Source organism: Maniola hyperantus, chromosome 15 (assembly GCF_902806685.2).
Source record: "Maniola hyperantus chromosome 15, iAphHyp1.2, whole genome shotgun sequence".
In the NCBI taxonomy this organism is placed as follows: domain Eukaryota; kingdom Metazoa; phylum Arthropoda; class Insecta; order Lepidoptera; family Nymphalidae; genus Maniola; species Maniola hyperantus.
The window spans coordinates 2,749,500-2,775,622 of NC_048550.1; the positions used below are offsets into that span (position 1 = coordinate 2,749,500).

Below are 26,123 nucleotides of genomic sequence, written 5' to 3' on the forward strand. Positions count from 1 at the left end.
GGCTATGCTGGGAGTTTATCTACGTGATCAAATCAGAAATGAGGAGATCCGTAGGAGAACTAGAGTGACCGACATAGCTCAACGGCTTGCGGAGCTGAAGTGGCAATGGGTAGGGCACATAGTTCGTAAAACCAATAGACGTTGGGGTCCCAAGGTGCTGGAATGGCGACCTCGCACCGGAAGACGCAGTGTTGGAAGACCGCTCCACTAGGTGGACGGATGACATCAGACGGTCGCAGGGAGCCACTGGATTCAGGCGGCGTAAGACTGTGGCGTGTGGAAGTCCCTACAACAGACCTATGTCCAGCAATGGACGTCTATCGGTCGATGATGATGATGAAAATAGGCTTTGAAGTTGTTTGAAGTTTGAAGTTGCGGGCTTATGCTAGTATTCTATAATGCAGCTTGTAATAGCAAATAAAATTGTCTAAGTTTTGCCAGATTCCAGCGAATCGGAAAGCAATTTCTGTCCCAAAGCGCATGTTTGCGACCAACATACTAGTACGACATACACAATATTATATGTGGTATATGTAATATATGAACCGCTTCGCTGTACAACCGACTGAATTTGAGGGCGATGTTCCTATAATATAACCGACACAGGGAGGGATAGCAAAATAGATTAAAATATTTATTCATTAATATTAATTAATGAATAAATATTTCTAATAATAATCTATTATCAATTTTTCATTTTCAATTTCTTTTCAGAGATTATTCTTACTTAAATTGGACTTTAAACTAATAAGTTAAACAGGTTTTTGTTTTAAATTAAATCATTTAAATCAATTGAATCATATTATGATCACTGAAACACAGTTCATTCGTTCACATTCAAACACAAGCAAAATCACGGGCAATTTTTTTAATAAAAATAATTATTGCAATTGTTTAACCAAACGAAACGAAAACCTCCCTGGCGCAGTGGTAAGCGCTGTGTTCTTGTTAGTGGGAGGTCCCGGGTTCGATTCCTGGCAGGGATTTGGAATTTTATAATTCCTAAATTTCTGGTCTAGTCTGGTGGGAGGCCTCAGCCGTGGCTAGTTACCACCCTACCGGCAAAGCCGTGCCGCCAAGCAATTTAGCGTTCCGGTACGATGCCGTGTAGAAACCAAAGGTGTATGGGTTTAATAAAAACTGCCATACTTCTTCCAGGTTAGCCCGCTCCCACCTTAGACTGCATCGTCACTTACCATCAGGTGAGATTGCAGTGAAGGGCTAACTTGTATCTGGATTTAAAAAAAAAAACGTATTTGCATGCGAACGGTGCAAGCACAATCAGTTAGGAATTGTCGGTGAACTAAAATTCGCAGTTGTGACAAACGAGTTGTCTCCAGCGACAATACTCGCGTCGACAATTCCCAGCGACTATGTTCAACTCCAAAACAGTAGGTACTTTGCGAAGGAAACTACGAATCAAACTTGGACTTACAATCTTATAGGTAGAAATTATGTCTAAAGAAATCTAGAGGAGGCTCTATCTGATGCTTTTAAAGTCCCTGCGACGGCTCAGATCTTTATACAAACTAGCTTATGCTCGCGACTTCGTCCGCGTGGACTGCAGTCCACGCGGTTTGGTGTACCAAACCCCTATATCACGCCCTTGGGGGTTGAATTTTTAAAAATAATTTCTTAGCTATGCCTACGTCATAATAGGTATCTGCATGCCTTTCAGCCCGATCCATCCGATAGTTTGAGCTGCGCGTTGAAAAAGGCTTTCTGTTAAGAATAAAAAATAAATACGTAGGTACTTCACGATTTTTGAAAATTCTACAGCCAAGAGGGTTAAATAAGGGATGAAAGTTTGTACGAAAATCCGTCATTTTCCAAGTTATTTCCATGAAAATTGATATTTGTATTGTACGAATATCGTACCTATTTCAGAATTTTTGGAAATTCTACCCCATGCCAATTTTCTAAATTCCACCCGAGCGAAGCCGGGGTGGGTCTGCTAGTTTTATAAATAATGTTGTTGATAAAATCCAGTACAAAATGGTCCAAACCTTTCAATTTCGAACAGTGACATTTTCATATCGCAATTTACTAAAAATATTAAATTAATAACACGACACTCGAATGATTCGCGAATTTCGAATTCCCCTCCAATATTTCAACCCGTAACTGATATTAAATCGGGAACCGGCGTCGATTCCAATTATACTTGTCATCCGTTAGGAATTTCCATTGTAGGGTAGGTACTCTCAATTCGTGGAAATTTTCAGGATTTTAGGAAATATTTCAAACTCCTGCCGGAAATTGGATTTGCTGACCCGCTCACATTTTGATTTAATGTTTTTTTACTTTCCTCCGTTCAATTTTTTTTAAACAGTAATTAAATATACAGACAGACAGGGCAGCGCATTCAAAGCGCACGTCTGGCTTTCTGCTCTCGTATTAACAATTAACATACTCGTAGCATAATTTTGTTTAGTTTGTCACTAACATGTCATATTCATCATCATCATCATCATCATCATCATCATCATCATCATCATCATCAACCCATCGCCTCGCCGACCAACTCTCACTGAACACATGAAAAGGGAGAGGGTCATAGTCCACCACGCAGGTCAAGTGCGTATTGGCAGACATTCACACACCTTTGAGAACATTATGGAGAACATTATGGAGAACTTTCCGTTTTTCCTTCAGCGATAAAGTAAATGATATGGGCAGGTGACCCGCTTGCTCGTTTGCTCGCTATTTGTATTTTTAAAAAAACTAGAGCTACGTCGAGCTAAGATAGTTCGCACGACAAAAAACTAATTAATTTGCCAAAGTACAAGCCAGTAGGTCCCGCTAACAAACTTGTAATTTGGCACCACGCCTATCCCCACTACACGCTCCACCTTCCACTTGTGTGTCGTCAACTTTGTTGGCTACCCGCCTAAAGGTACCGAAAGATTATACATTTTTAGCCGACCTCAAAACCAGATAAAATTCAAAACTAAAAACTAACTAAGTAGCTACTAATCTTAATAAACGCTGAAATATAGTAGAATTGTTTTTCTGTCACTTAGTGAATTTTAATGTCTAAATGCTATTGCACTAAAACCATAGAAACCACTTTTAAAATTTTACTTCAAAAGATTTTAAATGGAAAAGAGTGCATTAAGAATTGACGATAAGGCGGTGCAATTTGTAATTCATAAAATGTTCTCAAATTCGATATTACGACGAGAAATTCCCTCCATATGTTAAAAGCAAATATGAAACTTTTCCCCGGTTTCTTATAACTGAACTTGGTAACGGCAGGGTCGTATTAGTTGACAAGTTGATTTATTGCAAAAAATACTACGAGATTTTTCCTACATTACGCGTTGCGAATTCGATATTAAGGCAGTTGCCCGATCGCCGACGATTAGCGAGAAAAGAGTCAACTCTTTTTTTTGGGAGTCAAAGTCAAAGTCAAATGATTTATTCAAAATAGGTAATAAATTACTCTTATTGATGGTCTGGTATGGTGTTATTTGTAAGATATAGTGGTGATAATTATAGCGCAAACTTAAAACTAAAGCTACGAGGGTTCCAAACGCGCCCAGGTCTGAGAAGAGCCCACAACAAAATCAGCCGGGTATTCTTTTTATTATCACCACTTTACAAAATTATTGAAACTTATTAGAACTATCACAAAGTCGTTAAGCAACTCATTCCCAAGCTTGCTTATCATTTAAATAATCCTTTACATTGTAATAGGATTTTTCAATTAGTTTACGTTTTATGAAAACTTTGAACTTGTTGAGATAAAAACTAGAAACAAGTTGATGAGTAACGAGAAAACAGGAGATAGTTTTGTCACATGAAAGAGTAGGTATGTGCGAATGCGACGGGTGGTTGCCTGTCAAAGACATCCTGTCTTATTAATTAACATCATTATGCCATGAGTTTTTCAATGTCCACCTCCCACGACTACCATCAGACCAGCAGGGTGATTCGCTAACTCAGTGTCTAATACTGAATGATAGCCACCGAGCTCATCTGACATTTATCTTTAATTCGTTAAAGGTTTTCTACGAAAAATGGTTTTATTACCACTCGATGAAGCAGCAATGTAGAACAAACCAATGTCAAATTAACTGCGTGGCTATCATTCAGCGTTAGACACTGAGTTAGCGAATCACCCCACAGACCAAATTACCATAATCATTTATAGTCATCCAAACCTCACGTGTCTGCATTTTAACTCAATCGGACAGTTGGAAGTAGCTGATAAATCAGTTAATTTCGAGGTGAAAGCATAGGAACAATTCAAATTATTTATAAGCTTTTAAAAATACAATACGGGGCTTTCAAATCATGACTTTTGTATCTAGAGCTACTGAATCACTAAATGTCACAAAAAATACGGAAGAACTCTCAGTTTTACCAAATTATATCAAACTAGCTTAAGCTCGCGGCTTTGTTCGCGTGGACTACACAAATTTCAAACCCCTATTTCACTCTCTTAGGGGTTGGATTTTCAAAAATCCTTTCTTAGCGGATACCTATATCATAATAATCTATCTGCGTGCCAAATTTCAGCCCGATCCGCGTCCAGTAGTTTGAGCTGTGCGTTGATAGATCAGTCAGTCAGTCAGTCAGTCACTTACCTATTCCTTTTATATATTTAGATTTAATATTAATTAGGTATATATAAAATTTGTGCCAGCGTCTAAAGGTTTATCATTAATATCTGCTCCTTTTTGTGCCAAACTTGGCAAGAAAATAAAGATAGGGGTTGATAGATTAACGCAATTTTGGTAAGCTCAGTGCCCGATGGTAGATTTATAGCAGGGTACTTACCTATAACTTGGCCTGATTGTGATCAGTGACATGATAGGGTAATGTATTTTATTCTTTGGTAGTTTTTACCCATGGCTTTGTTCGCTTACGTCCAGTTTCCCCGTCACCATGTTACTATCGGACAGATCGGTATTGTAAAGGTCTGTAGTCTGCACACCTCATCAGGTGATAAGTTGATCATGATGATGATCATCGTGATCAACCTATTACCAGTTCACTACTGAGCACGGGTCTCCTCTCAGAATGAGGAGGGTTTAGGCCATAGTTCAGCACTCAGGTATAAGGATGATATATGCAGAATAAGACTAACAGCCACAATCAGAGTCGCTTAATCGTTACTTAAGGCTTCCTTATCCATACTAATTAATGCCTTAAGTAACGATTAAGCAACTCTGAGTGCGGCTGTTAGTATTCCACAAATGATAATCATTAATTATGTAAGACAAAATTAAAGAGATAAAGAGAAAGTACCTTTAATTTTTTTCATGTCTAATGCGTGGAATCTTACATAATTTTGTTCATTGGATTAAAGTAAATCTTATTTTAAAGTTTTCGTGTCGTTCCTAAGAAAGAACAACAAAAATACTGATTAAGTTTTCATAAGAATAAAATTTTGATCGCCCTAATAAGATAAAGATAATAAAAACTTAAAATAAATCATTTTCAGATTCATAATAAAGATTTCATAATCGCTTTTGTAATTAAAACACGCAGGTTATAAAACTAACTTAACAATAGAAATATAGCATGATTCACGAGCAATCATAAATTATGTTCCATACTTAATTTGAAAATTATGAGGTTCCTAAAAAGAGATTTTAATAAAAACAATACGAGTAAAGTGTTCCATAAATGCAAACGTTTTCGTAAACATTAAAAAAAGCTGCTGTAAACAGGTTTTAATGAGGAGGTTTTAAGAAAAGAACGCCGTTGAATAAAACCTCCGCAAACCCTTACGTAAGCCGAAAACAAAATCCTTAGCGTATCCGTAGCATACTCACATGGACACGACGAATTAAAAATATACTAACATTCAACAAAATATCGAACCACCCTTACAAATAATTAAAAACTAGTAACACCGTTTATTATTGCTTCACGTTTACACTTGGAAGATTGGAATGTTGACAGGTTGACGTAAGTTTTGGCGCGGAAGCGTGGGCTTTGTAATCTGTGGCTGATTTTTCTTTTTTTTGTTCGGACACGAGTCGTTTGGTTTCCAGCCAGGCTCGTGGTTTGTTTTGGGGGTTGTAGTGTTTTGTTTACTTGGGGGTTCGGAGGCGTGCGGCCTGGCGGAACACTGCCGGCGGAGTAGACCGTGCATGGTCGGTATTGCGCGCGCATTACTTGGCAATAAAACCTGCGTCAATTTTATTACGTAGGTGTAACTTTAAGCTCTTAAGTGTTGGGTGCGTTGGGACTATTAATTGGCGGTAAGCCGCTGACCATTTATTTTTCAATGCTACCGTTACAAGTGCCATTTTCCACACCTATAATTGATGTTTATAAGCAAAGATGAAACCTCTCGCACTGCCAAGGGTCACTGGTAGAGATCTCTCATAAAGATAAGTGCTTCCCTGTCCACTTTTACTCTCTTTTTTTCTCTTTACCGTAGATGTTTTTGGTATCTACAAATAAAAAAAAAGATCTCACAATAATCAGCTGATTAAAAAAGTAATGTTTCAAAACTTTATCAATTGGATCAAAAGTTAAAAACAAAAGTTGACACTTCATGAGAGGGATTTGGTGGCGGATCCCTCTCGCAGGAGATGCACCGGGCGGTGGTTACCGGCCTGCGGGTGATGGACTTCAACATCACTTCATGAAGCCCTCGGCATCCTGGGTGGTCTACTCGGCTTCTGGAGCGAGCTTGGATAGCTGGAGTGAAGACTTACCTAGGCGAGAAGGGGCAATGCACGCAAAACAGACGCAAACGTTTAAGCGGAAACCAGTTGAGAGAATAAAGGAAAGGGGCGTTCGTCACCCGAAATTACCCGTATTTTCACGTGGATTTAGGTATTTCAAAATCCCGTAGGGACTCTTTGATTTTCCTGATTAAAAGTTGTCTATTTAGTTGTTAATCTCCGGGACGTAAGCTACCTCTGCACTACCTCTGTAATTTAAAACATTCGAATTTTTCAAATGACAACAAAAACATTTATATTAAAACTAGATGATGCCCGCGACTTCGTCCGCGTGGATTAAGGTTTTTAAAATCCCATGGGATCTCATTAATTTTCCGGGATAAAAAGTAGCCTATATTCTTCCCTAGGGTGCAAGCTATCCCTGTACCAAATTTCATTGAAATCGGTTAAAGGGATGGGCCGTGAAAAGCTAACAGACCGACAGACAGACAGACAGACACACTTTCGCATTTATAATATTAGTATGGAAGTATGGATAAAACTTAACACCTAAGCAGTCTAAAATTTTAAGTAACTTGAAATAAGCTTTTTTGATATTTTTCGGGCCGCATTTGAAGCACATATTTCATTTCTTGAGCATTTTATTTCAATGACCTAATGGTACCTAAGTTATGGTTGGAATAAGCCAGAAAAGCCATTCTAAATCATTGCGAAATCCAAAGAGAAACACAAAGAAAATAATACTTATAGCTTTATCATACGGTTTAACCCTTCATCACAGCTCAGGTGCTAAATCCAAAGTTAAACAAACACTGCGTAGCACCCCCGTATAGCTCAATATTTACCCACCGGCGCTTGTACCTATCCTTTGTTATTGAAATTATTCGTATGATAGTCCCTTGAAGGGAGAATATATCTTACACTAGCTGATGCCCGCGACTTCGTCCGCGAGGAATTAAGTTTTTTAAAAATCCCGTGGGAACTCTTTGATTTTAAGGATAAAAAGTACCCTGTGTCACTCTCCAGGTCTTTATCTATACCCATGCAAAAAATCACGTCAATCTGTTGCACTGTTGCGACGTGATTGAAGGACAAACCAACAAACACACAAACACACTTTCGCATTTATAAGGGTACTAATCATCATCATCATCAACCGATAGACGTCCACTGCTGGACATAGGTCTCTTGTAGGGACTTCCGGTGCGAGGTCGCCATTCCAGCACTTTGGGACCCCAACGTCTATCGGTTTTACGAACTATGTGCCCTGCCTATTGCCACTTCAGCTTCGCAACCCGTTGAGCTATGTCGGTTACTCTAGTTCTCCTACGGATCTCCTCATTTCTGGTTTGATCACGTAGAGAAACAAGCATAGCTCTCTCCATCGCCCGCTGAGTGACTCTGAGCTTTCTTATGCGGCCCAATAGGCATATCTTATATGCAATGATTTAATTTTTGTGTGATACTAAATGATGCCAGCGACTTCGTTCGCGTGGATTTTTTTAGGGTTCCGTACCTCAAAAGGAAATAGGAACCCTTGTAGGGTTACTTCGTTGTTTCTCTGTCAAGATCTTTTTTCTTAGGAACACAAGTATCAAGTAAGAAATTAATATGAAATACTCAAATCTACAATCCCTTGGAGCTGTAAAAAATCAAACTTCTAAATCAACGCAGTCAAAAGATAAAGGCCTTTTATGCAGCATAATATTTTGACACTAGCAAGTTCAAAACCTGTAGGCGACTTCCCCTGAACCTAGAATCATGAAATTTGGCAAGAAAGCCAAGGTACGGAACCCTCGGTGAGCGAGTGCAAACTTTTTTAAATTCCGAGGTAATTAAAGATTGTATTACTTTTAGAATATTTTTTAGGGTTCGGTACCTCAAAAGGAAAAACGGAACCCTTACAGGATCACTTTGTTGTCTGTCTGTCGGTCTGTCAAGAAACCTACAGGGTACTTCCTGTCGACCTAGAATCATGAAATTTGGCAAGTAGGTCGGTCTTATAGCAGACATTAGGGGAAAAATCTGAAAACCGTGAATCCGTGGTTACATCACAAGAAAAAAATTAAAATGTGTTCATGAACAAATATTGCTATTTTCGACTTTCAAAGTAAGATTGCTATACCAAGTACGAGTCATTTATGAAATACCTGTACATACTAAAACAGATTTTTATTTATTTTCAGGAATAATAGTTTTTGATTCATCGTGCATAATGTTGATAAAATACGATTGTAGTACGGAATCCTCAGTGTGCGAGTCTGTCTCACACTTGGCCGGTTTTTGAAGTGGTTTAAGAATAATGTCGCAGACGTCGAATGCGCTTTTCCAAACAATTCCATTACTGGGAGTTAAAATGTTTGCAGTTTCCAATTTACGAACGATTCCAAGAGGAAATTGTACCATTTTCCAATAAGATAGTGTAGAATCTCGACTGCTGGCGATGAAAATATCATTACGTTCTTATGATTTGCTGCCGCGGCCATAACGAAATTAAAGTAAGTAGATACGTGAGTTATTTTTTAATCATAAAGGAAATTTTCCTTTTCTAGTTTTGGACTATAGATAGGTATGAAATATGATTTCAATTTTGAACATCGAGTTTCAAGTTAAGGTGGAGAAATCCTTAATTATGACGTAATGACTAATTAATAATTCTGAATTTACCTACCTTGTGCGATAGTACTTTGACTTTGCTCAGACTTACAAGGCGATGTAATGCTGTCTCTTTTTAACAGCGTCTTAAGTCTGAATAAAAACAAAGTTCTCTATAATAGGTAGGAGATCTCAGCCATAGAAGCATAATGTTACAGTCATCATCATCATGATCAACCCATCGCCGGCTCACTACAGAACACTGGTCTCCTCTCAGAGTGAGAAGGGTTTTGGCCATAGTCTACCACGCTGGCCATGTGCGGATTGGTAGACTTCACACATCTTTGAGAACATTATAGAGAACTCTCAGGCATGCAGGTTTCCTCACGATGTTTGCCTTCACCGTTTAAGCAAGTGATACTTATTTAATTAATTAAAACGCACATAACTCCGAAAAGTTAGTGGTGCGTGCCCGGGATCGAACCCCCGACCTCCTTGAAGGTGGACGTCCTTACCACTAGGCTATCACAGCTTTTTACAGTACGCGGCAGAAAATAGTGTACCTTTAGAATGAGATTTTGGATTTTTAGAGCGTTGTCTCCATGTCTCTGTCACTCATACCTATGTGACGTTATGTCGGTCTCAACGACACAGACAATGCTCTACAAACCCGCTATCTCTTGTACCTATCTCTATTTATTTACCAATGACAAAATCACTGTAATACAGTATCCAGTGTCATAATCTGAAGAAAATTATTATAACTAGCCAATATTGTCAGCCTTATGTACTTAAATGGGAATGGTGCTGAAGGTTCTTACAGCCGTACTCAGAGTCGTTTAAGTTTAGTTAACACGAGACAGAGCACATCTCTCCATAAATCTGTCTCGTTTTAACTCAATCTTAAGTAACGAGTAGCGACTCTGACTAGTACGGCTATTACAGCCTTAAGCATCATACAAACTTGCGCAACCAAAGTGACAGCGAAGAGGGATATTTCATGACTCCATACACACTTAAGCTATTGTTACAGTCGCGAAGGATTGTATAGAGTCATGAAATATCGTAGGTATGTACGTATATATTTGCGTCGTGGACGCTCCCGCATCGCATCCGCATCCCGCGTTCATGACGCGCAGGTGTGGCGGTAGCTTTAAAGATAATATAAAAGAAATACCGTTTCAGTATCTAACATCAAAGGCGATGACACGTACCTGAAAAAAAACACAAGTGTTATATTTTCAATCAATCCTCAATAGCTCAATAGTACAACGTTAAGAAGCCGACTCCAAAAGGTCGGCGGTTCAAATACCTGTTGAACTATTGTCGTACCTACTCCTCGCACAAGCTTTACGCTTAGTTGGAGGGGAAAGGGTCAGGGAAGGGGATTAACATGATTAACATTGCTGATATTTTTTTGAAATCTTTCTTCTATTGGCCTCGTATCGGAATGAAAAGGGCTGGCCATAAATAATCCAACATGCTGGCCAAGTGCGGATTGGTAGATTTTACACACCTTTGCGACCATTTTGGAAATCTCATAGGCATGTAGGTTTCCTTACGATGATTTCTGTTAGCGTTAAATCAATTTATATTTTAATTGCTTAAAACGCAAAATAACGACAAAAATTTAGAAGTTGGTGTCCGGAATTAAACCAATAGACTCCTGATCATGTATAAGAGGCCGTCGCGCGTGGTCCTAACTACCAGACTAACACTGAAGGAAAACATCGTGAGGAAATCTGCAACCTGTAAGTTCTCCATAATATTTTCTAAATTGTGCAAATTATCAGCCTGAAGGACAATGACTTAAGCTTTTATCATTCTGAAAAGAAGCCAGTTATCATTAGTCAAATGGTGATGGGTTGGTGATGATTTTATTGACCACGATAACAGCTGTAGTCGCTATTAGTAGTTGTCTCTGTGTAGCAAAAAGCAATAGTGATATATTATATACTCGTAGGTACTTAGCTACGAGAGTGCTACGACATAGTAACAATATTATACCCACTTGCTATTATTTTCATTGTATTAAATACTTAATTAAAACTTTAAAATATATAATTAGTGTAAAAAATTGTTTAGACTGAATTGCACCAGTATTAAATTAAATGCGTTTTGTTTTTGTTTTGTTAGTATAATAAACTACGTCTAGCGCCATCTATGAGTTACAGCTCGATTTATTTTTGTTACACGCTTGTTTTAGCTTGAAAACTACGCTCCAGCTTTCAGGAAAAGCCGCTTGTAGTTGTTTACTAAATTTACCATAGATGGCGCTACATGTAATCTCGTAGACTTATAAGCTCGTAGAGCTGTTTTGTCCCTTCGTGAAAGCCAAGATGTTATTTTTTTCTATTAGGTACCTACTAAGCATTATTTACGAATTCGAGAACAAGTACATTATTTGTTTTTGTTTGGTTTTTTTAACCCATTTTGATGAATAACCGGAAAAAACATTTTTCAAATTCAAAAATTCTCCTATATTTTATTTGAAATTGGATGGACCCTTTGGGAATGAATTTTTTTTATCTTTCCCACTATCCTTTCTTAGTCTTCCTTGTGCAAAATTTCATGCTTTTAAGCCCACCGTTTTTTTTTTAAATTCATTATAGGCAAACGCCGCGTTTGCCTAGAAGATGCCTATTCACTCTTGTTTTAAAGATCCCCGGGGTGTAATTTGTAGGAAACCATATCGTGGAAGAGTATTCCAAACCTTAGCCATACGTATGAAGAATTTAGCGCAACACACGGGTATAAGCTGTGTTTTGCGTTAATTTAACAGTCACTTGAAGGGTTCAAAATGTTCAACGTTAATAGGTTACTTTTATCTGATAAATTGCATCGACACGACAAAGAACATCCGATACAAAGGCATTGTAAGTGGTCTTTAGGGTTCCGTAGCCTAATGGCAAAAAACGGAACCCTTATAGATTCGTCATGTCTGTCTGTCTGTCTCTGTCCGTCCGTGTGTCACAGCCAATTTTTTCTGAAACTATAAGAACTATACTGTTGAAACTTGGTAAGTAGATGTATTGTGTGAACCGCATTAAGATTTTCACAACAAAAAAAAAATTTTTGGGGGTTCCCCATACTTAGAACTGAAACTCAATTTTTTTTTATCAAACCCATACGTGTGGGTATCTAAGGATAGGTCTTCAAAAATGATATTGAGGTCTGTAACTTCTAAAATAAGAGAATGATAAAACAAAAAACAATATGACGTGATGTACATTACCATGCAAACTTCCACCGAAAATTGTTTTGAACGAGATCTAGTAAGTAGGTAGTTTTTATTTATCGTGCAAAATGTCGATTAAATACGATTGTAGTACGAAACCCTCAGTGCGCGAGTCTGATTCGCACTTGGCCTTTTTTTATTATGAAACAATCTCAGCTATGATGCCACAAATTGACAAAGGGCACAAAGGTCGTCCGTCCGCAGTCCGCAATTCAATTACTTCGCTTTTACTTATCTTGAGTAATAAAAAGGTTTGTTTGGTATTCAAATTTAATTAAAATCACTACCCATATTATTATAAATGCGAAAGTGTGTTTGTTTGTTGGTTTATTGGTTTTTTCTTCAATCACGTCGGAACGGAGCAAATCGACGTGATTTTTTGCATAGATATAGTTAAAGACCTGAGGAGTGACAAAGGCCACTTTTTTCCCCGGAAAATTTCCTATGGGGTTTTCAAAAACCTAAATCAACGCGAGTGAAATAGCGGGCATTAGCTAGTGTATCATAATTTTAAGTATTTGTCCCCTCTCCTAATGAGAAAAGTGTAGGCCATAGTCCGTCACGCTGGGATTTGCGAACTCTTTCAACTTTCGAGATACAAGATAGTCTTTGTGCTTTTTTTTGCTTTTTTTGTACCAAACATCAAATAGGAGGATTGGTCGTAAAAAGTTACCTATCAGACAGTCATGCACTTTTGCATATAATAAACCCTATAATAGCTCGGTGTGGCACTATCAGTAGTAAGCCATAAAGCAAAATAAGAAGAAGAAGAACCCTATAATAATACTAGCAGATGCCCGCGACTTTGTCCGCGTACTGGTTTCTCATGAGATCTGAAATTTTCCCGCTGCAAAAGGCCTCACTTACCTACTCACTCAGTCTCACCTTAAGACACGGAACCCAGAATACCTAAATGCCAATTTTCATATCTCTAACTTAAAAAACATAGGATTTTCATATAACCCTTCCACCCCCATTTTACTCCCTTAGGGGGGATTTTAGTTAGATCCTTTCTTATCTGATACCTGTCCCGTAGAAATAGCCTTCGTTTCACAAGTAAAAATAACAATTGTTAAACTTTTCTATAAAAACTTTTCCCCCCTATTTTACCACCCTTAAGGGGGGAATTTCCCAAATTAACTTATACATATTTTTATTATTTAAAGTTAATAACCTTAATGTCGATTTTCACGTCTCTAACTCCAAAAACATAGGACTTTCATACAACTTTCGACCCCCCCTTTCGCACCCTTAGGGGGGGAATTTATTAAAACCGTTTCTTAGCTGCCACCTACGTCCTAGAAAGAACCTACCTTCCAAATTTCAAGTTATTAAGCTTTATAGTTTCTGAGATTTTGTGATTAGTCAGTCAGTCAGTCAGTGAGTGAGTGGTATTTCTCTTTTATATATACCTACATCTGTTAGAGCTAGCGCGCACCACGGTGCGGTGAGTTGCGGTGTGTTTAAAATCCGTAACTAGCGCGCACCACGGTATATTTCCGTACGTATTTTCCGCAAAATCTGTGAACTATAGAACTACATAGAAGCGCGCGCGCTGCAAAATTAATTCCGCACCGGACTATCATACATTTAAATTCAAATTTACGGATTTTAAAACGCACCGCAACTCACCACATCGCGTGGCAGAGCAACGCGAGCGCCATTTGGGTTCCCCGACCTCATTCCATGAAGCCGGAACAGACGGAAACGTTTAAGTGCGGAAACCAGCCCAGAGAGAGAAGACAAAGAACAAGAACTCACTACATCGTGGAGCGTGCTGGCTCTAAATGTATCAAAATCCGGTGCGGAATTAATTCCGCAGTGCGCGCACATCCACATAGTTCACAGATTTTGCGGAAAAAAAAAACGAACAGAAATTTACCGTAGTGCGCGCTAGCTCTTAGTATGGACTGATACGATATTTTAAGTAAACATATCTATTTATTTTATACACCGCACAAAACGATCTTCAAAGATTAATTGCAAAACCATAGCCGTTAAGACAGTTTGATTAACCTTAGCTAAAAGGAAAAGTTGTTCTACATGCCAACGTAAATTGCCTTTCTTGATCCTTAATGAAACAAACTTGCTAGATGTCGGAAAATACTTTAGACTCTTTATAACTTGGCCCGTTTTGTACCTAGTCAGTAAGGATCTTACTTAAATCTAAATATCTAAAAGGAAAAGGTAACTGATCTATCAACGCACAGCTCAAACTACTGGACGGATCGGGCTGAAATTTGGCATGCAGATAGCTATTATGACGTAGGCATCCGCTAAGAAAGGATTTCTGAAAATTCAACCCCTGAGGGTTGAAAATAGGGGTTTGAAATTTGTGTAGTCCGCGCGGATGATGTCGCGAGCATATAGTACGGGTCGCCTCTCAGAATGAGAAGTGCTTAGACCACAGGCTGCCACGCTGTCCAGTGCGGATTGACAGACTTTATACACGTTTGAGTACATTATAGAGAACCCTCTGGTCCAGGTTTCCATGACCGTTATAACTCTGAAAAGTTAGAGGTCCGTGCCTGGGTGCAAAGTCGAACTATTTACCGAATAGGCCGAAGCTATCACCGCTTTACGTTAGTGACCGCTAGCAATAACTTACAGAAGTCAGTAGTCATTGTTATGTCAGTGAATCAGTTTTTGCCATAGAATGATCATAAGTCGTGGGCATCATCTAGTACCTAATAAGGAGGTAGAGCGGAGAAAAAAATTACAGTGGATAAACAACAAATGAACAAGAAATCCAAATTATAAATGACTAGCTGATTCCCGCGACTTCGTTCGCGTGGAATTAGGTTTTTGAAAATCCCGTGGAAACTCTTTGATTTTCCGGTATAAAAAGTAGCATATGTCACTCTCAAGGTCTTTGAATATACACATGCAAAAAATCATGTCAATCCGTTGCTCCGTCGCTACGTGATTGAATTACAAACCAACAAACAAACACACTTTCCCATTTATAATATGGTTAGTGATCCTATTTTCTAAACATCTCATTAAGATTAAATCTTACTTCTCCTTTTGAGGATTTCGTAAGAAAGTAATTAAGAAAACCTTGAAAAAGGAAAGGTCCCAAAATGTTAGATGACGCAATGAACCGTAGAAATGTATACTCGACATTTATTTTTAGTCGAGTTTCTTTAGTTTGGGATGATTTAGGGATAATTCAGGGATGATTTATGCTACCTTACCAAATTGACGAGTTGGGACCGACAGGGTATCTGCCTACAAAGATATAAAATGCTACGAATATTTTTAGGGTTTCGTACCTACCTCAAAAGGAAAAACGGAACCCTTATAGGATCACTTTGTTGCCTGTCTGTTGGTCTGTCAAGAAATCTACAGGGTACTTCCCGTTGACCTAGAGTCATGAAATTTGGCAGGTAGGTAGGTTTTATAGCAGACATTAGGGTGAAAATCTGAAAACCGTGAATTTGTGGTTACATCACACAAAAAAAAAATTGTCGTCATGAACATAAAATTAGTATTTTCATTTTCAACTTTCGAAATAAGATAACTATATCAAGTGGTATCATATGAAAGGGTTTTATTTACCTGTGCATTCTAAAACAGATTTTTTTATATTTTTATGCCTAATAGTTTTTGATTTATCGTGCAAAATGTCGATAAAATACGATTGTAGTACGGAACCCTCAGTGCGCGAATCTGACTCGAACTTGGCCGGTTTTTTATATTTTACCTAATCCTTCCTCCCTGACCTCGGGGTCGCAAGTGGCTGGATTAAGGCTCTGGCCGGCGTACTTGGGAAGACGGTAGCTTGCTGAGGCACAAGCTGTGGTGCCTTTTTGGAAGGTGCATGGAGCCAGGGGAGTATATCCTTCAGGATGAATCTAATAGCGTCACGCAAGAGAGGCATCGGCGCACTTCAGAGTTCCCGGAACCTCTTGCCATGCGCTGAAGATGGTCTCCGATTGTTTTTTTTAATCCATTACAAGTTAGCCCTTGAGTGCGATCTCGCCTGGTGGTAAGTGATGAGGCAGTCTAAGATGGAAGCAGGCTAACTTGGTAGGGGTATGTCAGTTTCATTAAACCCTGATCGGTTTCTACGCGGCATCGTACCGGAACTCTAGATCCCTTGGCGACACAGCTTTGCCGATATGATGGTAAGTGGTAACTAAGCCTCTCACCAGACAAAAGGGTTAGTGGGTAGAAACATTTATTAAAGAGATTCTTCTTGTTATCATCAGGTATCTTCAGAAATTATCTTTGTAAATGCGAGATGAAAATTAAATTATAAATGTTTTGTAAATGCCAGATGAGTGGGCGCGATACCCGTGGGCGACGAGAACTTTGTTCCCGAGATTGTTTTAACAAGGGTACCACTTGAGTCTTATCATTTACATCATTAAGGTGTCATTATCATGTTTCATAATTATCTCTCTCTCTCTCTCTCTCTGTTGCGTATTCTTCATTTGTAAGGGACGTGACATCTTCCATATATTACACATTTAGGTTTTTAAAAATCCAGTTGTAAATATTTGATTTTCCGGGATAAAGAGTAGCGAATGTCACTCGGTAGGTCTTTAACTACGAGTATATTCATGCCAAAAATCACGTCGATTGTTTTGTTGGAGCGTGATTGAAGGACAAACCAAAAAATTAAGAAACAAACACACTTTCGCATTTATGTTATGGATAGTGAGGTAGTGATTGATAGGAATATTTTTGGGGTAGTAATGAGATATTTCATAATATTTCCACATTTTTTTTTTTTTCTACCATAAAGCACCATTATAAAATGGTAGCTTTATTGCTACTACCATCTAGTTTCAATATTTCCACATGAGAGTAAATATTGAAACCTTTCTCCGACAAGGTTTCAGCGATTTGTTTATTTTTTTTAGCAATCTAAGGAAAAATGTACTTTAGCGGTGATTATTTTTTAAACGGATTTTATCTAAAAATCGGTCAAGTGCGAGTCGGAGTAGGTCGTATCTCATCATCGTACAAAAAATAACACTTTTTAATTTTTTAATTTTTCGTCGCGGCCATTTTAAATTTTTGTTGTAAGTAAAATATTTTTGTTATAGCGGCAGCGACTCAAAATGGTTAAGTCCCGCAAATTGCTATTGCGCTGGAACCATGTCTCATTATCATCGAAATTACGTCATTTGACGTATATACGATCAACTCGAAACTTTAGTCTAGTGCTAACGTCACTAAAATGGTGGCCACGCGTATTAGCAATTTGTGGGACTTATAACGCCACTGAGTTTTTATTTTGTCTTTGTCATTTGTATGGAATGACGTAACAGAGAGAGCCCTATATTCTCTCCTTGGATACAGTATAGAAAACCCTAGCTTAATCGATTTATACATGACATCGCATCGAGCAAATATAGGACTGTGCAAACAGTTTTTCGATAAATAAATCGCAAGACAGGCAGCTCAGTAACATAAAAAGAAAATGGTAACGTCAACACAATCCGAGAGTTTCTACATACAGTATTTTGCACAAATTTTGCGTTGATTTGCGAAATGCCGACTTTCTTAGTATTGGATAAATTGTGAGCTCCCTTTATATTGATGTGGTCTTATGAGATAAGAATATAGCCATTCCTTAATTATTTGATATTTTTAGGGTTCCGTACCTCAAAAGAAAAAACGGAACCCTTATAGGATCACTTTGTCTGTCTGTCTGTCTGTCTGTCTGTCTGTCCGTCTGTCTGTCAAGAAACCTACAGGGTACTTCCCGTTGATTTAGAATCATGAAATTTGGCAGGTAGGTAGATCTTATAGATGACATTTGGGGAAAAATCTGAAAACCGTGAATTTAGGGTTAGATCACACAAAAAAAATTAAATTGCGGTCATGAATAATTACTAATAATTAGTATTTTCAACTTTCGAAGTGAGTGACAATATGATGTGGGGTATCATATGAAAGGTCACCTTCTTCACCTTCACCTGTACATTCTAAAACAGATTTTTATTTATTTTTATGCATCATAGTTTTTGAATGATCGTGCAAAATGTCGAAAAAATACGACTGTAGTACGGAACCCTCATTGCGCGAGCCTGACTCGCACTTGGCCGGTTTTTTTATTCAGATACAAGTTAGCCCTTGACTGCAATCTCACCCGGTGGTAAGTGATAATGCAATTTAAGATGGAAGCGGGTTAACCTGGAAGGAGTATAGCAGTTTTTTATGAAACCCATACCAATTATATTATTCTGTGCTCATACCCCTTTTGGTTTCTACACGGCATCGTACCGGAACGTTAAATCGCTTGATGGCACGGCTTTGCCGGTACGGTGGTCAGAGATAGCTAGCGTGGAAGGACATAGGCTATTTTGATTCCGGAAAATCGAAGATTTCCCACGGGATTTTTTAAAACCTAAATCCACGCGGAAGAAGTCGCGAGCATCTTCTAGTATTTAATATAGTAACTAGCTTATTGCCGCGACTTCGTCCGCGTGGACTACACAAATTTCAAACCCCTATTTCACCCCTTAGGGGTTGAATTATCAAAAAAAAATTCTTAGCGGGTGCCTACGTCATAATAGCTATCTGCTGTAGGTACGGCAATAGTGCAACGGGTGGGGTTTGAACTGTCGACCTTTCAAATTTCTGTCTGCTCCTTTGACCGATGAGCTATTGAGGCTCCAAGAATTTATCTCCTTAATCCTAGAACGTCCCTCAGTGTCAGTATTTGGATTTTTGCCAAGGGGGAGTCAGTAATATCCAAGGCAATAAAATAAAGGATTTGTGCGACGCCGAAACTCTAATATTGGACAAACAACAGCATAAATAGAATATAGATAGCCTTAAATTTTTCCTTATCTTAAAAAGGGTTATTGAAAAACATTTTTTTCTCCGCTAAATGTGCTTGTAGATATTTCCAAAACTCCCATTAAATATTGCGTATGGTGAAACTTAAGTTTGAAATGTGCACGTTTGTTTTATGAATTAATTTGATCATAACAAAAGTGATACATATCCATATAACATAGGTACCTACTAAGTGGGGTAAAGTGGTGGCTGAAACCTGCCACCAGACCAGACCAGACCCAATTTAGAAATAGTCATCTTGAATCAAAACTAGATCCTCCCTTATATTAGACTAGATGATGCCCGCGACTTCGTCCGCGTGGATTTAAGTTTTTTGAAAATCCTGTGGGAACTCTTTAATTTTCCGGGATAAAAAGTATGCCTATGTCCTTCCCCGGGATATAAGCTAACTCTGTACAAAATTTCATCAAAATCCATTGAATTATTGGGCCGTAAAAAGCTAGCAGACATGTCTGTCTGACACAGACACACTTTCGCATTTATAATATTAGTATGGATAGTATGGATTACTTTAGATATAATTAAGATATTTGACGACGGGAGGTCCCTGGTTCGATTCCCGGCAGGGGTTTAAAAAAAAGATAAGTATTCTTAATAATAGTTGCATGTAAGGTATCCATGTATCCATTTAATTATTTTTAAGCCAACTGCCCATTAGAATACCATTAGGTTGTGCTATCGTTGTAGGTTTTTAAAATAGCTGGTTCCAACTTCGTCAACCTCCTTTCAGTTTCATTCTCAAGAAGAAGTTATAATAAGTAATTACTAGGGATAGGAATGAAACAAAAGAAAGTCTTATGCAAACCGAGCGAGGAGATAGGAAGGAAGATCAATGTGCTTAGTATGAGATTTTACTTATCATCCAACGTTGATAGAATTCGAGATTGAAACATAAAAACATCAGAGTAAAATTGATCTTAAGCTCCTTAATTTTAAGTTAAAAAATTCAGTACCATCGATTTTAACTTCGCAACGTTTCCGCTGTACTGGAGCGCCGCTGGCTGTAGAAGTATGAACAAACTTGAGCTTTATAAATGCTTTCATCATCACAATAATATGATTCCCGAAGAGTTCTCAGATTTCCCATTGCACAAAGGGCTTTGAATATTTTGGCCTACCTAGTAATCCGCCATTTTACTTCTTTTTTTCAAAATAGCGGCCACGCATAAAAACTGTACTAACCAATAGCTACATCAACACAAACAAGTATTATATGTGATAAAATCTTCCGAAGCGTCACGGTTCCGAGATATAAGCTATCAAAGTTGTACCGGTGGCGTCATCAGCACAATAGTCTAGCCACCGGTACAACTTTGATAGTTAAGTAGAAACAAGTCTCTAAGCAAAAAAATCCGAAACTTGTGGTTACGTTACCAAAAAAAAATTAAAAAGCTTTATTTCTTGTACGAATGGTACGGAAGCCTTCGTGTGCGAGTCCAACTCGAACTTGGCAGCCTTTTTTTCTTTAATGCTGAAGTGTCTCGACGCTCGAATTCTATCAACGTTGATGCGATGTAAGACCTCATACTAAACCTAGAACTCCAGTTAGTTTGAAATGTAAATTTTCAAAGTAAACTTCCCCTAGCTAGCAGCGTCTTGGCTCCTGTTAGAGTGGTAGCTACACTCGTGATCTGAAGTAGGAAAGTATTCATCACAAAAAAGCTTTATTTCTTGTACGATTGGTACGGAATCCTTCGTGTGTGAATCCGACTCAAACTTGGTAGGGTTTTTTTCTTTAACGCTTAAGTGTCTCGACTTGAGCTTGAGCGTCGAGACATTTTTTTGCTTAGAGACTTGTTTCTAGCGTCATCCAGACCGAAGCTATGACTGCTCGAAAATACGACGAAACGCTTCGAGAAAAGGTACGTAGTGCCCCGTCCTTTAGTTTGGCTCGTCTTGGCGGGGGCACTGCCGTGCCCCCTGATTTATGCATTCATTTCGAGACATATGAAATAAAAATATACTTTACTAGATGATGCCGGCGACTTCGTCCGCGTGGATTTAGGTTTTTAAAATCCCGTGGAAACTCTTTGATTTTCCGGGGTTAAAAGCAGCCTATATCACTCTCCAGGTTTTTGACTATACCCATGCAAAAAATCACGCTGATCCGTTGCTCCATTGCGACGTGAACCAACAAACCAATAAACCAACAAACCAACAAATAAACACTTTCCCATTTATAATAGGAGTAGTGATATCATATCACTGGTTTGAAAGGAAAACTCAGAGTAACTAAACGGGCAATAGAGGGAACAGAACAGAATAGGTAACTGAAAAAGCTATCAGCAAGTAGGTACTTACTATAATAAGTCAACGTTTCTTGCAAATCCATGTCACCATGTCTCAGACTGAGACCCGTATGACATTGGCAACACGAACAGTGCGTGATACTGATATCCAATCCAATCCAATCCATCAGCCTGTTTGCGTCCACTGCTGGACATAGGCCTTTCCAAGAGCACGCCACCAAACACGGTCCTCAGCCTTCCTCATCCACCCGCTCCCCACCACCTTCTTCAGGTCATCGGTCCAGCGGGCTGGAGGTCGTCCCACACTGCGCTTACCGGTGCGCGGTCTCCACTCCAGAACACGTCTGCTCCATCGGCCGTCGGTTCTGTGACAGACATGACCTGCCCATTGCCATCATTTCATCACTCGCTAATCCTTTGAGCTATGTCGGTCACTTTTGTTCTTCTGCGAATTTCCTCGTTCCGGATTTTATCCCTGAGAGTGACATATATATCAAAAGCTTATTTCATATTGAGTCGAGATTACCATAATTGGATGTTGGCGAAACGCCGCCCACCGAATGCATAATACATTAATACAGTATTACATTTCGCATTTCATATCAGCGGCCTGGCAGGTGCCACATTGAGTTTGAAATATCATTTATCAAGAGTCAACTTGCTACCTGTATAAACATACCAGAAGTGAAGTTAAATATTAATCAAGACGCGAATTATATGCTTATCGAGAGTTTTACCTTTTATAATAACCCAACTGCTATATTGACTGCATTAGGGCACAATTGCTATTGCAACCACTCAATCAAAATGGCGACCTAAACACAAAAAGCATTTGTGGCGGCATAATAATGCCGTCCCTTTTCGCTGTGGTCGGTAGAGCGGTTGTGCTCTGGTACCCAGCGAAAAGGGACTTGGCATTTCAGAGGTTGTGAGTCTGCGGACACAGACCACACACGGACTCTAGGTCACGGCCTGTAAAGATTCAATAATAATTAATAAGATCACTTATGTTACGTTCTACAGTAATTACTTATAATAAGATTAAACTTTGTGTGTGCTATAAAAATACAATTCTACCGATCATTGTTTGCGTGTGTACGATCCTCGCCTCACCCAGCCGGACGAGCGTACACATTTTTAATAGTCAAGTCGAGTCTCGAGTTGGAACGAGACTAGCTGCGTGCATGTTGAGAGCGGTTCAAAGCTGAAACCGAGTGATGACGAGTTTACACTAGTACGAAATAAAAAACGAAAGCATTATAATAATTTGCGAGGAACGTTGGAAACAACGGGCAAGATTCGCGTAGTTGAATCTCAATGTTCTATCTACGTTTCTAGAGTTATGAAGTCCGTCTCTGTAGCTGATATTATTGACCATTTTAAGGATAGGGGCGAACTATGCAGCCAAGTTGAGATGCTCAAACAATTTAACGAAACGTCATTCAATTCATTTAAAATAACAATACCGACGAGTAAAATAAACACGTTTTTGGATACTAACTTCTGGCCCGCTGGTTTAGTTTACCGTCGATACCGACAACTTCGAAATCCCGCCGTCTATACAAAACCCCATAATGAACAGAGCAAATAAACTACTTACTTAATTAAAATGGTCATGTGATATACCTACCTATTGTCATTTAGTTATTTATTTTTATTGTATTTTAGTTTTAAGTTTATATATTGTATTGGGTTTATACCTTTAAATAAAGAATAATTGAAATTGAAAATTAAAAACCATCTACCACCCGAATTTATACAATCGACTCAAGATCGCTGCCTCGCAACACGACTTCCATTTCGAAAGGCGGCAAATACAAATGCGATAATACCTGTTTGGCCGGGAAATATTATTTTTGTATACGAGTAGGTATTGGATTTACAGGCATTTCTGAAAACGCCCATCTCGGTGCCTATTCATAATCCATACTTTTAATATTATAAATGCGAAAGTGTGTCTGTCGGTCTGTCTGCTAGCTGTTCACGGACCAACAATTTAACCGATTCTGATGAAAGTTAGATACAGTTAGCTTACATCCCAGGGAAAGACATTGGCTACTTTTATCCCGGAAAATTATGACTTTACGGAATATACGGATGATGTCAGCGACTTCGTCCGCGTGGATTTAGGTCTTTTAAAATCCCATGGGAACTCTTCGGTTTTACGGGATAAAAAGTAGCCTATGTCCTTTCCCGGTATGCAAGCTTACCTCTGTACCAAACTTCGTCAAAATCGATTGAACGAAAGGGCCGTGAAAGGCTAGCAGACAGACAGACAGACACACTTTCTAATTTATAATATTAGTATGGATAACACTGAACAAGGCATTATTATATTCAAAGCTCTACCTTGTCTTTATTTCACTGTCTACCCTAGTCTAGTCTAAAATTTGTGTAAACGATTATTTCAAACAGAAACCTTGGATAACACTTAAAAAACTTTGAACATAGCATGTACATTAGTAGACAGCAATTATATATTTCACACCACGTCTATGTAAAGGTTATCGCACACCACTCGACGAGCCGCAAGAACCGCAACAGCCTCATTTTTGACCGACTGCGACGAAGCCCAAAGGAGGGTTAGTTATGTGGTTGACCTGTATGTATGTATGTCCGTCCCACGTGTGGATAACATCCCTACCCATATTATAAATGCGAAAGTGTGTTTGTTTGTTGGTTTGTCCTTCAATCACGTCCTAACGGAGCAAAGGATCGACGTGTTTTTGCATGGATATAGTTGAAGACCTGGAGGGTGACATACGCTACTTTTTATCACGGAAAATCGAAAAGTTCCCGCGGGATTTTTAAAAAAACCAATTCGGACAAAGTCGCGGGCATTGGCTAGTGTAGCATAATTTACAAAATAAACGTTTATTCTTTTTTTGCTACGTCAGCGGCCCTTTGGAATGCTATAACCTTAATGCCACTACGAGTTATTTAATCAAGGGTTTAAGTACAGGCTCTATGTAGCTATTACCTACTTGAAATAACGTGCAATCAGCTACATACTTCACGTAATTGCTTACAAGCTATTACACTGAAAACTAATTAAGGCTCGGTCGTATAAACTGACTGCAAAAACGTTCTTCTCGATGTTATTAAGTTAGTCGTTAAGCGCGTGAACCACTGGCGAGTAAAACCGCTGGTCTCAGACCTGGGCGCGTTTGAAACCCTCGTAGCTTTAGTTTTAAGTGAACGTAACTAAATTTATCACCACTATCATCTGTATCTGTACCTACTTTGAATAAATGATTTTAATTGAATGGAACTGAATTGAATTCTTAATTAAAATACCTAAATTAAATAATTAAATTAACTAAATTAAAATACCGCGGTCTTAAAACTGGAGGTATGGCTCGTGGGCTCTTTGCGCATGCTTGAAATTCTAGACCGCGGTAAAAAAGACGCCAACAGATCGCTCTAATGCACCTTAACATCGCTATGAATTATTTAACCAGGCATTTAAGGGGACTCAGTTCGGTGCTTTCTTCATACAAACGTAGGAGGGAAATTACAACACTATTCGATACTGTACGCACAAAACTAAGAATTATATCGATTTATCTCGTCATTATCTAGGTTTATTGATATATAAAACATTGAAAAAAAAATAGTTTTAAAAGTTACGAGGCTCAAAAGATTCCTATTTTAACACTAAATCAATGACAACTTTGGGCGTAAATAAATAAGATTAGGGATATGAAAATTCTAAAACAATTTATCATTAGACGTAGTTTATTTATTCATTAGTTGAAATAACTTTACTTTGCAAACATAAATTCAGCAGTTTTTTCTCAAAAATACTTTTCCTAAACCCTTTTCGCGCGCTTGATTTCGGTGAAAATCATCGTGCCTCTCAACTTTCTCATACAATGTCAAGTAAAAAGCAGACATGTTACCCACGTGCGCTGCCAATTTCGGTCGAGCGTCCTGCGAGTGAAGGTGCTATGTACTGTAGCTATTAGTTAATTTAACTTGCAATTATGCTAGGTGCTTTTAATGTCTTCATGTAATTACTTACTAGCTATTCCACTACACACTAAAAAACTAATTGAGGCTCGATCATATAAAACTGACTGCAAATACGCTCGATATTATAAAAGTTAGTCATTAGGTATGCGGATGATATAATTGTCGAGTAAAGCTCACAAGCCAAACGGTGTATTAATCCGTCAACGCACCTAAATACCGTGGCCTTAAAAATTGCAGTATGGACTATTGTTAGTTGGCTCATTGTGCATGCTTGAAATTCTAGACCGCCAGTAAAAAAGTCTGTATGGTGGAAAGCTTCGGCCATTGCTAGTTACCACCCTACGGCAAAGCCGTGCTGCGAAGCGATTGAGCGTTCTGGTACGATGCCGTGTTAGAAACCGATATGGGGTATGATGGGTTTAATAAAACTGCCATACCCCTTCCATGTTAGCCCGCTTCCATCAGACCGCATCATCACTTTCCATCAGATAAGATCGCAGTTAAGGGCTAACTTGTATCAGAATAAAAAAAAGATTGCCAGTAGATCAGCAGCTCTGTGCAATGTGCATTTACCTTAACATTGCTACAGCTAGGAAT

The 26,123-nt window shown here is 38.6% G+C and overlaps 1 protein-coding gene across 6 annotated transcripts in view; it reads right to left on the minus strand.

Moving 5' to 3' along the window:
• Nucleotides 1-26,123, minus strand: part of LOC117988754 (calmodulin-like) — a 178,605-nt gene that overhangs the window by 92,296 nt on the left and 60,186 nt on the right. For 2 of the 6 annotated variants that reach the window (XM_034975935.2, XM_034975934.2), the window contains exon 1: nt 5,787-6,082. The exons of 2 other annotated variants lie outside the window; for them this stretch is intronic. The gene's annotated coding sequence lies outside the window, so the exon portion shown is untranslated. Of the gene's footprint in view, nt 1-5,786; nt 6,083-26,123 lie in introns of those variants that run through there. 2 more of the 6 variants (XM_069503581.1, XM_069503580.1) reach the window with 2 other exon arrangements.